Raw genomic sequence first — 17,638 nt, forward strand, 5'->3', positions numbered from 1 at the left:
CTTTATATAGGGATATAATTACAACGGAAATATCGATTACATTGATGATACTAAATGCTGATTGATCCGTAATTGCCCTGATTGATGGTAATCACTGATTCCTTGATTCCATCTCCATCAGTCGCTTTGACGAAGGCACACAATGTGTTTTTCCTTTAACACTCCCCCTTGTGCCAAGTCAAAGACGAAATGGTGCATGAGTTGTTGCCTCACTAAAAACCTTGCCAATTAACAATAAAAACCATGTGGGACAAAAAATACACCTTGGTCGAAGGAAAAGAGCACAACACACCTTTTACATTTGAGTATGACATGTGTGTGTTAGACTCCCCCTGACGTCTACACCTCCTCCTGATACTTACATTGATCAAGGGAGCTTGGAAAGTCTTCGCATTCCTATGTTTTTCACATGTTTCTCAAATGTGTCCTTAGGCAGTGATTTGGTGAACAAATCTGCCACATTCTCCTCAGACCTTACTTGATTCATTTGAATCTTGAGGAGACCTTGTTGTTGTTGATTGTAGGAAAACTTTGGCGATATGTGTTTTGTATTATCACCCTTGATATATCCTAGCTTCATCTGTTCGATGTAAGCTGCATTATTTTCTTAAATGCAAGTAGGCTCTTCAGTGGTAGAACTCAAACCACTAGTCCCTCGAATATGTGTAATGATAGCTCTTAACCATACACACTCACGAACCGCCTCATGTAGAGCAATGATCTCTGAGTGGTTCAAGGAGGTAGCCATAAGGGTTTGCTTGGTTGATCTCCAAGATATCGCCGTGTTCCCAATGGTAAATACATAACCAGTTTTGGGAACGATTTTTATGTGGGTCAGAGAGGTACCCAGCATCAGCAAAACCAACCAAAACGTCATTTGGCGATTTGGTGTAGTGAGTGGCGCTTTCGCCATCAACATTTCCTTTAGGGATTGCAGTTCAATCTGCGGTCCCTCTTGTCTCTCTATAGGGAAAGAACAGTCCTAAGTCAATGGTTCCTTTTAGGTATCGAAAATGTTCTTGATACCATTCCAGTGACTCTGCGTTGGCGCTGAACTAAATCTAGCTAACAAGTTCACTGAGAATGCAATGTCTGGTCGAGTAAATTGGGCTAAGTACAATAATGCGCCTATTGCACTTAGATAGGGAATTTCAGCTCCCAACACCTTTTCGTCATCTTCCTTTGGACGAAATGGATCTTTCCTTGCATCCAAACTTCAACCGATCATGGGAGTGCTAGCAGGATGTGCTTTGTCCATGTTATATCGCCTGACTTTTGGACATATGCAGACTGGTGGATTAGTATTCCACAAACTCGGTGTTCTAGTTCAAGGCCTAGACAGAATCAAGTTTTCCCAAGATCCTTCATCTCAAATTCAGATTTCAAGTAGCTCGCGGTTTCTCTTATTTCATCAAGAGTACCTGTTATGTTCATATTATCGACATATACTGCTACAATTGCAAATCCGGAACTTATTTTCTTTATGAATATGCAGGGGCATAATTCATCGTTCTTATATCCCTTCCCAATCAAGTAGTCACTTAGACGGGTATACCACATCCCCCTGGATTGTTTTAATCAGTAAAGTGAGCGTTTCAATCTAGTTGCAAATGCACTCCGTGGTTTAGAGTCACTTGACTTGGGTAATGTAAGGCCATCATGCACTTTCATATATATCTCTGAATCTAGATCCCCATAGAGATATGCAGTAATCACATCCATGAGCTGCATTTCCAGTCCTTCTGAAACTACCAAGCTAACTAAGTAGCGGAACGTTATAACGTCCATTACGGGAGAGTATGTCTCCTCGTAGTCAATTCCAGGGCGTTGTGAGAAACCTTGCACCACAAGGCAAGCCTTGTACCTCAGGACTTCATTCTTCTCATTATGCTTTCTGACAAAAACTCATTTATGTCCTACAGGCTTTACACTTGGTGGGGTTAGCACTACCGGACCAAATACTTGTCTTTTTGTCAGAGAATCTAATTCTGCCTGGATTGTTTCTTTCCATTTAGGCCAATATGCTCTTTGTTGACATTTTGCAGCAGAGCGTGGTTCGATATCATCGTGCTCTATGATTCCTTGAGCAACAGTATATATCATCAATATGTATGGAAGATCTTTCTATCAACTCATACGCACTCTCATAATCCTTTGAGATTTCTTTGTTCTCTGGAATCATTTTAAACATCGGAGCGTCCTCCAGTATTGATTCATGGACATAACTATAATCAGAGACAATCTCATGAGAGGGATTCTATACATTGATGATTGGTTTGTGCCTTACTCACCCTCTTCTTCCTTGGGTGAGTGTCAATCGAACCAAGTGGCCTCCCTTTCTTCCTTGGGGAGCCACGGCCTCAACCACACCTCCACTAAGTGCGGTTGCAGTGCCCCTTGTTAGGGACTTCTAACCTTGCAGACACATTTGCAGCTGGTATATGTGATCTCGTTACTTTTGCGATATCAGTAAACGCATCAGGCATCGAATCTGCTACGTTTTGAAGATCATATCGATTATTCTTTTCTCTTCACTTTCACTTTGTGAAGTGCGGGGATCAAAATGAGACAAAGTGGGGACAAACCACGACAATTCATGTCGTTCCCTTGGAAAATTCTTTTTCCTATCTCCCCCGAACGACGGGAAGACTGTCTCATCAAAGTGACAATCTGCAAATCTAGCGGTAAAGAGATCGTCTGTCAAGGGTTTCCAAATAGCGGATAATTGTTGAGGATTCGTATCCAACATAAATACTTAATCGTCTCTGAAGACCAATTTTGGTGCGCTGTCGGGGCGCAATAGGCACATATACTGCGTAACCAAATATGCGTAAGTATGAAATGTCAGGCTCATATCCAGTTACCAACTGGTACGCAGAAAATGGTTGGCTAGCAGTGGGTCTGAAACGAGTAAGTAAAGTTGGGTGCAATATTACATAACCCCAGGCAGATATAGGCAGGTTGGTGCGCATAACCAATGCCCTAGCCACCATATGTAGCCTTTTGATGGTGGCTTCTGCGAGACCGTTTTGTGTATGCACATGGGGTACATGATGCTCTACATCGATCCCAATAGGCATACAATATTCATCAAATGCTTTTGATGTAAACTCTCTAGCGTTATCAAGCCTTATAGACTTGATAGGGTGATCAGGGTGGTGAGCCCTTAAACTTATAATCTGTGCTAGGAGTTTTGCAGCATTTCTTGTGGATAATAAAGCGACATGTGACCAATGTGTCGAAGCATCCACCAGAACCATAAAGTACATGAATGGTTCGCATTCTGGATGGATAGGTCCACAGATATGTTCTTGTATCCTTTATAAGAATGGAATGTTTTATGTTATATCTTTAGCATGGGGAGGTCTCGATCCTGTTTTTGCTAAAGAGCAGGCTTTGCAAAACGAGTGATGTGCCTTTGAGATAGTCAATGAGGCATAATCGGAGGGAGGTAGTGCTTCTGGTACTTCAGAAGGCAATGACTGCATTTGAACAATACTAGAACAGACACCTTGCAGTGTGACAGATTTTTGTCTCATTTTATGTTTCACTCGAAAGAAGGGATGTCCATATGAGTTTTTTTTTTAAATACGGATCATCATGTCACGACCGGGGTGCCCTAGGCGGTCATGCCAAAGCCTGTATGAGTCAGTGTCTCACATTTCATTATGGGTGACAATCTAGGATTCAATGATCCGAATCGTAGTGAGGTACAGTCCATTAGATTGACTCATGAGTTTCTCTAAAATGTGTTTCCTTCCACATTCATTAGAGGTAATATAAAAGTATTCAGTTTCATTCTCACAGTGTGTTTTTACATGATAACCGTTGGCACGAATATCTTTGATACTAAACAAGGTTCGATTAGCTCTTGGTGCATACAAAGCGTATCTCATATTCTTTAGAGTATTTGTATTTATGTAGAATGATAAGGTGGCGTTCGATAACGTTTTCAAGTCATCTTTTTCATTTTATAAAATGAAAATAGCTTGAAAATGCGTTCGCTGGTTTGTTTTCAAAAATGCAGAAAATAATTTTTGAAAATAATTTTTTATTTTACTCGTAAAACAGGAAAACGACAAATAGACGTTTTCACATTTTCAGTCTCATATTTTAGAAAACACGGATATATTTTTTCCAAAACAAAGAAAAAGAAGAATGTGCTCTCTTCTTCCATATTCTCACGTTGCTATCTTCTTCTCAGGTCTCTCTCATCTCTAGTCGCAATCTTCTCTCGTTTTTGAAAATTGTTTTCGGAATAAGCTACCGGACAAATTTTCGGATCTCAGAAATCCAATCTTGTTTTCTCGTTTTTATTTTCAAAATCAGTTTTTGAAAAATCATTTTTAAAAACGTTACCGGACAAGCCCTAATCTTTTCATCCAAATAATTTTTTTCTTTTTCTAGATGTATTGCTTTACATCTTTATAGTGCAATTTCGAACCATGCAAATACGAGTAGTAAATAAATTTGTATAAATTCAGTGCTTCAGAATAAAATTCAAAATTTATTAATAAGTCAACGATAATCAAATCAAGGTCTTGTTCTAATTCATCAAACCATTATAGAAATAAATTTTAAGACCAAGCAATAGTCTAATTAAAAATGAGGCATTATGCCTTCACATCTGTCTTTGGAAAATAAATAAAGCAGATCAGTCAAAATCTAGTCCATCCATTGACTGGGCAAGTTCCTTGTTGTCATTGAAGTCTGCAATTGTGAGGTTGACATATGGGTCATGACCTCCTTCTTCCATATAGTGAGCATCTTGTTCTTTAGACTCCCTATACCTCTTGTAATTGTCTACTCACTATGCCAATAAGTCAATCATACGACAGAAAGCTAATTTTCTGTCGTCTCAAATTTTCAGACAACAGAAAAACCTAACTCTGTTGTCTGAATGCCCACTGAAACACAGTTTTTTCATTTTGAATAAATGGGTAACATTCAGACAACATTTTAATGTTGTTACTTGAAGATAGAGATGTACCTATAATTTCATTCCTCTGAAGGCTCTTATTGAAACAACATTTTTATGTTGCTGGCTCAAGATAGAGAATTTCATTCATCTGAAGCCTAAAAGCTTGACTTATTCAAACAACAGTGATAAGAAAATTTTGTTGTCCGAATGAGTTGGATTGAAATTTTAGAAATCTCCCACCAAATCGATTAAGGCATTTCCCTCTAAAAATTGGTCTAGTGGAGTCAAAAAGTGATAAGCATCAGACCACTAATCTGACTAATTGTGTTGTCTGATTATATGGGGAGTCCACTCATTTAATTTTTGTTTTTTTTTGTTTGTCCAAGGAAAATTGCCTATGCCTTTTGTCTAAGCCCGATTTCATTCATTCTATCTAAAACCCTGTGTGCCTTTTTCTCTCAAGTCTCTCAGCTCAACTGATCTCAAACTGGGCATCTCTCAAGTCTGTAGCGAACCCCCAGCCATCGACCACAGAGCACCCGCGGCCCTACCGGAACCCTAATCTCAGATTCATCAACGGAGGTGCATTTGAACAAAACCCTAATTTCAGCAGCGGCGGTGCATTTGAAGAAAACCCTGATAGCCCATCTAACAATCGTCTGAGAAGGACCCGTTGAAGGAAGTAGAGGTACGAGTTGATCCAGAGGAAGGTCCACCAGATCCTAGATCGAAAATTTGAGGGATTAATTTGAAGAAGAAGAAGAAATTGGGGCCAATTTTTTGGAGGGCTTGAAGTCTTCATCAAAGTTGATTGACGCGTAAGTACTCTTTCATCTGTCACTCCTTATTCTCTGATTGCCTAATTGGGCTTTTCAATTTTCATGTTTGTTTGGAAGCCTGCCTAGCTTTGTGACTTAGTTATTAGTTTCTGCAAATTTAATTTTAGCTAGTGTTTTCAGACTGTTCGCTTTGTTCTAGTGCTCTTTATTTATCTTCCTTTGTGTTTCTGCGACTGATGAAAGTCAGCATAGATATAGAAATATCTTCTTTCTCGTGTAATTCAAGTAAGATTATCCAAAGTTTTCTTTGATTCTGTTGTTTTCTTACTCTTCAACTTCTTCATTTCTTGATAAACAATTCGGCTGAATGTTGATTTAGGTGTTCGATTTTGGTTCAATTTTTTTTTTTTTTGGGTTTCACTTTTATTTAGGTTTTGGGACATCTGTGTTTACAGGTTTTTGTTTGGTTGCCCAAAATACCACCGGCACTCTCTTTCTCACCTTTATCAGGTATAATCTTTAAAGTTTTTAATTTTCTAGGTTATATTTCATTTAGATTCGAGTTGCTGAAGGATTTTTGTATGAATTTGACCTGGGGTTTTCTATTTGGAATGGATTGCAAACTAAGATTGAATAGCTGGTTTAGATAGTCTTCGCATGTTATTTGTGATATTGACATCTAGATTAATGGATGACAGATTACTTGGAAATCTCACTATCCTGAGGGAGCCTTAAATCCATTTACTTTTTTTTATTTTTTATTCTGGAACAGGTTTATGCATTTAGGTCTTCTCTTATTATTGTATGCTTCGCTAAGTATTTTCTCATTCATGGAAGTAGCAAATGAGACATTTACTTCATTTGATTGTAGACTGTGGACATGCAATTTTGGATTGTAGAATCCTTACGGGATTTGGCTCTCTAGTGATGGGTACAGAGGGCTTTATATGTATAAGGGGGATGTTAGGAAGAAGTAATTTGAACAAGCAGTATTTATCTCTAGTTGCTAAGTTGACACTAATTTGTTCCAGTACTTGCTTCTGTTTTTGGTGTTTGAGCTATATGAAGGAAATCAAGGAATTAAATTTAGTAGTTAAAATGTAAAATTAATCTAAAAATTGTAGATTTATTGACTCCATTTGACTGACGACTTATGTTCCTCTATGTTGAAGTTGATCAATCAGGAGCGGTTGAGCTAATAGCTGGAAATTGGAATCAGTTGTAGATCTTTGAAACAAAGGCGAGTACTGAAGTTTCCTTTTACTTATCACCTTAATTTGCTTCATTAACTCTGCTACTTGCAATTTATGTTATCTCAATTTACTTTTTGATTTATTATATATACACGTGTGTGTGCTTATTGTGCACCTTAAACCATTATCTTATTGGCCAGAAATTAACAGTCAAAGACAGGTCTCAAGTTTAGATAGTTCACATTTTACACTTCTTCTTCTGTTCTTTTTTTATCTTTCTCCTTTAGTGTTATAATCTCATTGTCTCTGCATAGTGATCCTCCGTAGTCAAGTGGCCAGCTAAACATAAATCAATGGCCATTGGAATTTGTTAGAAATAATTGGAACGCTGTTCTTCTAAATAAGTAATGCTTATAGTAAATGTAAGTCACCAATTGTTGATTCATCCAAAAAAAAAAAATCACCAATTGTTGAGACTTGAGTTTCATTTATGTCCTGTCTCATATATGTGTTTCATGTACTCTTGGCCTTTGTGGGCAGAAAAGCAAGTATTTATGAAGTTCTCTAGACAATAACGTGTTCTCTTGCTTCAGAGAGAGGGGAGAAGTTGGGTGATTCAGTGAGTTTTCCTCAACTTTGTGATAAAACTACAAGTCTTGCTTTTCTTTTCTTTTTACAATTCCTTTCTTTTTGTTTCCTTCTTAGGTTGGATATAAGGTTCAGTTAGAGACTTAGAAGGCATGAAAGGAAGAGATACATGCCTTCTCTTCTGCACCACTAGCTTTTTTGTTGAGAAGATTGCTAGTTGATGGAAATTTGAAAGGTATAACTCATGTCATTGTGGATGAGATTCACGAACGCAGAATGAATGAAGGTAATTAAGTGCTAGCTAGATCTAGATCGAGGCTTTAGTTCTGGATGATGAAGTGTGATTTCTCACTATAATCATTTGATGCTAGATTTTCTGCTTATTGTTCTCAAGGACCTCCTTCCTTCGGCTAGAACTGAGGTTGATTTTGATGAGTGCAACCCTAGATTCTGAGCTTTTCTGGCAGGGCTCAGATAATTCATGTTCCAGTAAGTTAAAACTTTCATAGCATTTTTCCGGCCATTTATGAATAGCAGAAGATTTAGATATATGATATACTAATATGTTCCATTCTTTTATTTACTGTAATAATGTCCCTTTTGGTCTTTCACTTTTGCTGCTCTCTAAGTGTGTTTTTCTTTCTTTTTCCCCCTCCAAATTAGGGTCTTACATACCCTGTTCGAACTCATTTCTGTAGGATGTTTTGGAAAGTACGGGTTGCAGGTTAACTCCATACAATCAGATTGATGAAACTGCAAGGCATAGTGCTTAAGATGCATTTGCTTGTATGAGATTAACATTTTGGCATAGTGCTTTTTGTAATCACAAGGCAAAGTAGTAATTGAAGTGATTGTAAAAAGCTGGTGGTGGTGGGACTTTGAGTTTGGAATTTGGAGTGCTCAGCCAATTGACAAATGATCCTAGTAAGTGATAGCTATCTATTCTTAGCTCCAGTAGTTTTATCTTTCTATCTTGACTGGACTCTTGGCTTCTAGTTGTCTTCTTAAAGTGCCTGCTAGCTCTTGGGCTTCACTGATAGATTAAGATACATTTTGTCACAGCCTCTTATGGCCAAAGTTTGTGTTCCATTTGCTTCGCTTTGTGCTTATTTAAGATTATATGCAGCACTTACGAATTATAAGATCTCTTTATGTATATTCTGCAATGGTGGATCTTCATTTTGTGGCTGTTGTACCATTTATGTCTTGGTCTAGCAATATCATGTCATAAGAAACTCTACACAAAGTTGTATTCCCTATGATTTGGCATACCTGCCTTTTGTCTTATTCTTTTTGCTATCTGCAGATTCCTCACTTGAGACCTGTTGAATATAAGAGAACTGGTAAGCAGCAAAAGTTTAGCATTCTAGCAGACTAAGGAGGCCAAGCCACAGGAGGAAAAACAAATGTCCAAGTGCTAGAGTACATTGAAATTATTTGCTATCCAGCTTCAATAGTTAGATTTCATGGAACAATTAATGACTATTGTAAATGTATTTTGGTGGCTGTAATAACAGAATATATGTATTTTTAATGAGTGAAATGACTTTTGGGGTTTTCAGAATGAATGAGAACATCAATGAATGGCAGGAACAAACTTATATGTGTCATCTGAAATACAAGGCAACAACTAACTTGAAAAACAATATGTTGTCTGAGCAACAGAAAAACAACAGAATAGAAAAACAAATCTATTGTTCTATATACATTCAGACAACATAAAATTGTATCTTAAATGCAAGTTTAACCACAAATAACTGTCTTCTGTTATGAGTTAAAACAACAGATGATTGTAATTGAAATTTGTTTACAACAACAATAAACTGTAGTTGAGAACCAATACAAACAACACATAATTCTTATTACTGTCATTGAAATGGGAATTAAACCACAAAAGTTAAAGAACTCTGTTGTTAGTCTTCACATTTGCCAACACATTTCTGTCGTCTGAAATCTTCATAACACACACATGTATATGTGAGGAATCAATCAGACAACAGAAGACCAAAAACATGTATGTCGCCTGATTGCACTCAGACGACAGAGTTTCTACGTCGTCTGATTGCACAAGAGACGGCAGCGCCTCAGACGACAGAAAATCATGCAATCAGACGACAGATATTATCTGTTGTGTGATTAACTTTTTGGCATAGTGACTACTCTGTTGTTTGCTTGGCAGTTCTTGTACCAATGCCCAATGAATCCACACCTATAGCATGGTTCATTGTCAACTCTTTCCTTTTGCATCTTGTTTCCACTATCCCAATGTCCCTTTCCACGTGGTGCATTGTTGCCACGTGGGTAGGGATCAGCACGTCTAAACCCCTTTGCATTGGAGTTCTTTTCACCTTTCATTTTTCCATAATTAGCCTCGGGAATTTTCTTTGTCCTAGTGGGCCTGGCATTGTTATTCAAGAGAATCTCATTATGTCTCTCAGCCACTTGCAGTAGGCTTATTAACTTATTGAAGGTTGTGATTCTTTTGTTGTCATACTCCAACTTATACTGGTTCGCTAGTATAAATGTTGAAGTAGGAAAGGTGGTAAGAGTCTTGTAGATCATATCATCTTCTGTGATTTCCCTTCCCACAGAAATTGAGACGTGCCTTTAAGCGCAACATGTCCTTGTTGAAGTCATTGACCTTTTTATAGTCAAGCAAGCGGATTCCATTCCACTAAATAGCCAGTTCTGGGAGTAAAGTATCGTGAATGTTTCCAAAACGTCCCTTAAAGGCATCCCACAGTTCTTTGGGTGTCTTCAACTAAAGGTACTCCCAGCGTAGGCTATGATCAATACGTCGCCTCAGAAACATTAAGGCATTTGCTTTCACCTTATTAGATAGTTCATCATCTTTGGGATCGGTAATGGTGGTAGTGTATTCTTTTGCCACAAAGGCAATTTCCACTAGGGATGGGTTCGGTTCGGTACCGAAGCTGCAAGTCCAAAACCAGCTACCGTACCGGACTAGTTTGGTACACAAAATCTTCTCCCATTACCGGCCACAGAAGTTGGTGTACCAACATATCGGTATACCGAGAAGCTCGGTTGGTATCGGTTGGTTGGTCCTCCAACCGAGTTTCTAACAAGAGTGAAGAGTTCACCGAGCTTGAAGAATCACTGAATCCAAAACCCAGAAATAGAGCCTGAAGAATCACCGAATCCAAAACCCAGAAATTTGAATTACCACTTTTGCTACTGAACCCAGAAACCTAGAGTCATGGGAGAGCCAGAGAGCTGGAAGAGTGGAAGTCCAGTTTAACCAGAGCTACTGAAATCCCATCATGGCCGGAGAGAGGCTGAGAATAGAGGGCCCGTGCAGGAGAGAGAGAGAGAGAGAGAGAGAGAGAGAGAGAGAGAGAGAGAGAGAGAGCGTTTTTTTTGAAGAGTTTGAGAGGCTTAGAGAAGAGAGAAGAAGAAGAAGAGAGAGTCCAGAAAGAAGAAAGAAGAACGAGAAAGAGAGAAGAAGAAGAGCGTCTCCAAAAAGAAGAAGAAGAAGAAAGAGAAGAGAGAAAAATAAAAAACTAGAAGAAAGAAGAAAGAGGGTCCAGAAAGAAGAAGAGAGAAGAATAAAAAACTAGAAGAAAGAAGAAAGAGGAGATAGAAGAAGAAGTGACGATCCAGGAAGAAGGAGAGAAAGAATAAAAAACTTGAACAAAGAAGAAAGAGAAGAGAAAAGAAGAAGTTAGCGTCCAAAAGAAGAAGAGAGATGAATAAAAAATTAAAAAAGTGTGAGTAATTAATTAATTGTATATGAGTTCGGTTGGTACGGTATACCATGTATATACAAAATTTGAAACCATTACCGTACCGTGTATGTGGAGTCGGTACGGTTGTACCGTACCAAGAGTTCGGTTACCGACAGTGTCGGTTACCAACTTCTTTGGTTCGGCTCGGATTCGGTTGGTTGGTTTGTCTCGGTTGAAAATGCCTGCCCTAATTTCCACATCGGAAACCCAACGATGGTACTCAAGTCCTTATGAGTCCAAGATGTCAAACTCAGGTTGAGTTGGATCAGCCATCTAAACAAGAGAGAAGATATAAATTACGCAATCATAAAGACATCCACGTAAATTATTTTCCAAAAATGTGAATTAGATTTCAAGACCAAGATTCGTAATGGTCACATTGATTTTCGATGCTATGTGAAAATACTTTATCACTGTAAGTATGTATGTATAATGCTCATGAATTTTCATTATCATGGCAAAGCGGATTATATATGTTGCATTCTAAAAATAAGCATAACGCATTTAAACATAGCATATATAAGAAATAAACTACATGGCATGCTCAAATTTCACAAATATACAACAATATATATATATATATATATATGCTACAAAAAATAATAGCAATAATATATCATGCGTAAAATAAAGTCACAAAACATGCTTAAAATTTCATAATAAAAACATAAGCAAGAAAATATAAAGCATGCTTAAAGATAATCATATAAATCATAAATAACAAGGCATGCTTAAAATGATCAAAATTATCTAACTAAACATGCTCAAAAGTTCTAATTATAAACAATTTAATATACCGGAGTATGAAAATAAATAAATAAAAGAGAACAAACTTGGTATCGAGTAAATAAAACAATCCTAAGGCACGCGCGTGTTGATGCAGGCGTGCGTAGCGATATTTTTGTGCTTGATAAAAAAACTGAGCCGCTTCCTCCTTCTTTACAGCAGTGGGCCACAAGGCCTCTTTTTTTTTTCCTGGGCCGCAGGACCTGTTTCTTCTTTTTGCTTTTTTTTTTCTTGGGCTGCAGGGCCTGATTTATTTTATTTATTTTATTTGGGCCGTATTCCTTTTTTTTGGGCCACTTCTTTTATTTCTCTTTTTTTTTTCTTAGGGCCGGTCCTGTTCTTTGGGTCGGGTCACCTTTTTCCTCTTTTTTTTCTTCTTCCTCTTCCTCTCTTCTTCTTACTCTGCCTGTTCTTGTTTCTTCTAGTTTTCTGGGTTACAGGTTGCTCCCTGGAGGTTGCAGTGGTGACGAGATCAAGGCTGAGGCTGCTGCAAGGCGTGGTTTGGTCGGCTGCAAGGCGCGGGTGGGCAGCTGCAGACGCGGGGTGGGCTGCCGGGAGGATGAGGCCGGCTGTGAAGGGGTTGCTGGGCTCCGTGTGGGATCTGCGTAGGCGGTGAAGGGCAGGGGCCAATCTGATCGGCTGTGGAACTTTGCGGTAGTTAAATAGGAGAGGCCGGTGCAAGCTGGAGTCGGCTCGGGCTGCGACAGGAGATGCAGGCAACGTTCTAGGCCGAGGACGGCGACTGCGAGGTTCTAGGCCGACGCAAATGAAGCCGAGATCTTGTTGGGCTTCAGGCCGGTGGAGGGTTGTAGGCGGGTGGGCTAACCGGTGAGGTGAAGACCAGCTTGAGAGGGAGACGAAGGCTGATCTGCAAATTTTTTTAGTTTATTTTTTTTTTGTTGAGATGGTGGCGGCAGAAAAAGAAGAAAATATTTTTTGTTCTAGGGTTTTTATTTTTTTTCAATAGAAAGAAACTAGAAAATTAGGATTTTTTTCTTGGCTATTGGCTCTGAGCGTGCTGATAACGTGTTAAAGTAAAATGACAATTGGAATTGGTCTACTCATTTCATTTCATAGTCCCTTTATATAGGGATAGAATTACAACGGAAATATCAATTACATTAATGATACTAAATGCTGATTGATGGTAATCATTGATTCTTTGATTCCCTTTCCGTCAGTCGCTTTGACGAAGGCACACAATGTGTTTTTCCTTTAACAAATCCCAAATTTTAGCTAAAGTAGCTAAAAAGTCATTTTGGCTAGCTACTTCAGAAATGATAAATTTTCAAAAATGACCTTCTTTGAGTATTGAAATTGATTTATAACCCTTTTTTTTTCTAAAAAGTTGAAAAATAACCATTTAGAAGGATAAAAAGTCACAATTATCCTTGTTAAATTTTGCTTAAATTTTCACAGTTTCATATTTTCTCATTCTTCCCACTTACAATAGGCTCCCTCAAACCTTTTCTCACGCCGTTGTTCTTCTTATTCTCTTCAACAAATGGAATATTCGAGAGTTAATTGAAGCATATAATCCACATATAAATAAGTTGGACTTGGTGTTAACATTGGTGATGGGGTGAAGCTCAGCATGTTTTAGACCAGTATGATTCATTTTCTCACAAGGTATATCAACTTTTTCTTCACTCAGATCAAAGCAATGCTTAAAACCTCATAATCACTCAAGTATATGTGAGAGAAAATATTTTGGGGCAATCAAATAGCTCACATATATAAGAAATGAAAAGCACTTTGTGAATATAATTTTTCAAGATCTCATGAAAGATATCAACTACTTGCACAAATGGACCCATGCCATAGGTTCAACTCTTATAACTCATCTCCGCAGATCAAAGGCTGTCTCATCTTAAGGATAAAAAAATGTCTTATAAAGGGTTGTAATGGGGCCAAGGCTCAAGGTTTTTAAGAAATGAAAGGTAAGGAATCCCAAAAAGATCCTAAAAACCGAGCAGAACATTTACAATACACCTTATGTCTCCATATTAAAGGCCAGATTTATTTTTGTTGGGCCCCAACCATCATTTTCAACTCCTTGCATTATTGTGAAAAAGAACAAAGACCTCATATTATGATTTTGGGCATTCAACATACACAAACTCCTAATTCACAAACAAAGAATCATGTCCAACATTTTTTTTTTCTCTTGCAGTTTCTTTTTCCTCATTTTTTTTTAACGGCCTCATTGTTTTTTTTTTCTTGGACAAATCCACCCCCACACTTATTTCTCATCATCTCTTCACACAATACATCACAAAATTAAGCTCTACTAGGCCCTAAGGAAAGGGTAGAGTCAAAACTATACTAAGGTTCACATGGTGAAGATTATGTGGGTGGCTCAAAGGGGTTTATCTAACGGGTGTACAACTTGTGCACACAATTTGGGACACATGGCATTTTGGCATTGGTGATAATTCCTAGAGTGCTTTTATCCTTTCCAGAATCAGGGACATGTATTGATAAAAGTTTCAACAAGTATAAGAGTGAATTCTAGCATTCTCTAGTCTATTAAACTTAATCTATGGCAAGCAATCAATCAAATGAAAGAATAATGTGATCATCAAAACATCGCCAAGAAAATAAGAATATTTTTCATTTATCACTCCAAGAAAAAGGGACATGGCTCAAATATTTCACATGGCTTTTATGAATCAAAACTCAACTTAACATGCTCATATTCTATACCAAGGTTACGAAATCCATATCCACTACTCATGCATATGTTTTTCATATATCTCAATTAACCAAAGAATAACATTTAACATCATCTCAATATTGTGATCCTCTTTTAGCCATAATTTCAGAGATATTGAATCATCCTAGACAGTTAGGGGCATCCTAAGACTCAAAATTAAAACAAAAGACTCTAAAACTAACCACAAACCAACGAAATTTTTTATATTTTTCTGACATTTTTCAATTTTTTTATTTTCTTTTATTTTTTATTATCAACCTGAAAAAAAATTCTGAAATGAAGGTGTAAACCCACCCCCACACTTCGAATCTACATTGTCCTCAATGTAGGCAAAAAATATGGTATATAGACCCTAAATATGGGGGGGGGCTACGAAAATAAGGGAAGACTAAAATAAACAAACAAACAAAGACACAAGTACAATTCAACCTAAGCAAGTGAAGGGATAGAAATGTCAAACTCTCGTTGATGGCTCCTTCACAGCTTCGGTTGAAATGGGTTGTCTCCCATGCAGCGCTTAATATTTATAGTCCTTCAACCTGGACTCTTCTCCTTGTGAACGTCCTGAGGTTGAAGGAAATGCCTATCCGTAAATTTCTAAGTTACTTTTACATTTACAACTACATACTTAGGTACTGGAACAAAGGACCTCGTTGTGCAATGAGACTATAGAACAGCTACCCTCGACAATGTCAAGTTTAATCCAATATACCTTAAGCATGTCACACAATATTTTGATTTTTTATTTATTTTTTTATTTTTTTGAGTTTGTTATAAACATAGTTAATATCTCAATTGATTCCAAGTTGTAGAAACCACTACTATTGGTGAGATACGATATAGGGATAATCGCCTAGACATAAGTCTTTTTCCTTTGTTTCAGAAGGCTGCATGGCCAGATTAAGAGGTAAGTGAGAGGGATGACTCATTTTGGTAATACTACGGAGGCTACTCCCTCATTGAGGTTTAGGCCCCTATCGGCTACTCCCACATAGTGATTTGGGCTCATTCTATAGTATCTCTGAGATCCAATTGAACCCATCACCCAGGGTCCCAATCTAAGACACCATCCGTATGCGCCCCTTACTCAGCTGGGAAATTAACTTATGTGTTAGACTGTTCTCCAAGTGCTAATAAAGGTCGCCCTCAACCTCAAGAGACCTTAGTAAGGTACTAATGAAGGGTTACGGCCAATATTAACAAAAGGGCACTTGTCTACTTATACGATTTTACACACTTACAACAATTAAGTATTTAACTAAATTCCTAACAACCTAACTATATTAATCTATGTAAACACATACAATTTACAACATGCTTAATCTAAGTGAAACACATACAATTTACAACATGCTTAAAAAAACTTCTACAAATTTGCACAACAATTATAAAAGACATAATTAATTTCGTAACACTCATAAAACTTAAACTAAACCACAATTATAGCTTGGCCTAACATAAATCGTAATTTGTCACCATTCCACAAGTGTAGTACAAAAATTTAGCATGCATTCTATATAAACAACAAAATCAATGACACTTTAAGCACTAGGGATTTTAACAATCCCCGGAAATGGCGCTAAAAATTGATGCGGCTGAAATAGCCTCACAATTTAATCCTGCAAAATGTAGTTGTCAGTATAGGATAAGCAGGGATCGTTCAGTCCGGGGATTGTGGGGTACACCTACACAAAAATGTCAATTTAACAAATAAAAGAATAAAATGTGGGTTTTGAAATTTGGTTCATAATCTACTTAAAATAAAAACGAAACAAATAAAACTATCTACAATGATCGACTTCTTCACACTCAAATCAGAATTTTCAAACCATGTCAACATGCAGTGAATTGTTTCAATCTATACAACCTAAGATCGTGCCAACACTAAATATCAGAAATGAATTCGAAGTACAAGTCTGAAGAGATCGACTACCACTTTAATTCTTCTTTTTAATCTTCTAAGTGAGGAAAAGTCCATAACTTAAAATATTTCATATAAAACATCACGTTAATACTGAAGAGCATCAGTCGACATTAAATATGAATCATTAATTGCAATTAGAATTTTGAATTCAAACATGTATGCATCCATAATATGTTACAAACGCACAAAACATGTAGCATATAATCTCGACCATTGTACATAGCCTCTACCACTTTAATTTCTGCCCTAAAACGATTAGGTGAATTACACTATACCACAAAGTTAAACAGATGACAGTTCATTAACTGTCGTCTGAATGAAAAAGCTGTTGTTGTCTAGTAGCCTGTCGTCTGATTGACTTCATTCAGACGACAGTTAAAAACCATTATTTGTTCAAGATTCACACAACATATATAGCTAAGTATGTGTCGTCTAAATATTTCCAAATTAAAATAATTAGGTTTAACTATTGTCTGTTACAAACTCACACGACAGTTCGTTTATTAACTGTTGAGAAAAGCTATATTACCTCAACAATTTTAGGAAAACTGTGTTGTGTGTGATGAATCTCAGACAACAGCAACACAACTACATGATGTCTGAAATGAATTTCACACCACACAGTTATAATGACACTGTTGTCCGAAATGAATCTCCAACAAGCGTCATTGTTGTTTTAGTTGTGTCTTACGCAAATAAAACATCAGAAGATTTAGGAATCTATCGTCTGATAGGAGCTCAGACAACAATTAGTAATCTGTTTGTGTTGTAGGATTTGCATAAGGTATAACAGTCCACTGATAGGATATGTCGTCTAATAGGAACTCAGACCACAGTTTTTATTATATTTAGTTGTGGTTTATGAATCTTAGTCAACATATTATTGTTATAGCTGTTGTCTGATTTCAATATAAGACGACAGTAACTTTATTATACATGTTACCAGAATGGAGATCACACAACATCAATTTGTTATTTCTGTTGT

At 37.3% G+C, this 17,638-nt stretch overlaps 1 long non-coding RNA gene across 1 annotated transcript; it reads left to right on the forward strand.

The window, feature by feature from the left end:
- Nucleotides 1-7,496: 7,496 nt before the first annotated feature.
- LOC112182097 lies at nucleotides 7,497-8,833 on the forward strand. The gene is made up of 4 exons (XR_002929275.2): nucleotides 7,497-7,767; nucleotides 7,876-7,970; nucleotides 8,180-8,405; nucleotides 8,788-8,833. It is a non-coding gene; the product is annotated as an uncharacterized LOC112182097 (long non-coding RNA).
- The last annotated feature ends 8,805 nt before the right edge of the window (nucleotides 8,834-17,638 follow it).

Source organism: Rosa chinensis, chromosome 1 (assembly GCF_002994745.2).
Source record: "Rosa chinensis cultivar Old Blush chromosome 1, RchiOBHm-V2, whole genome shotgun sequence".
Lineage (NCBI taxonomy): Eukaryota > Viridiplantae > Streptophyta > Magnoliopsida > Rosales > Rosaceae > Rosa > Rosa chinensis.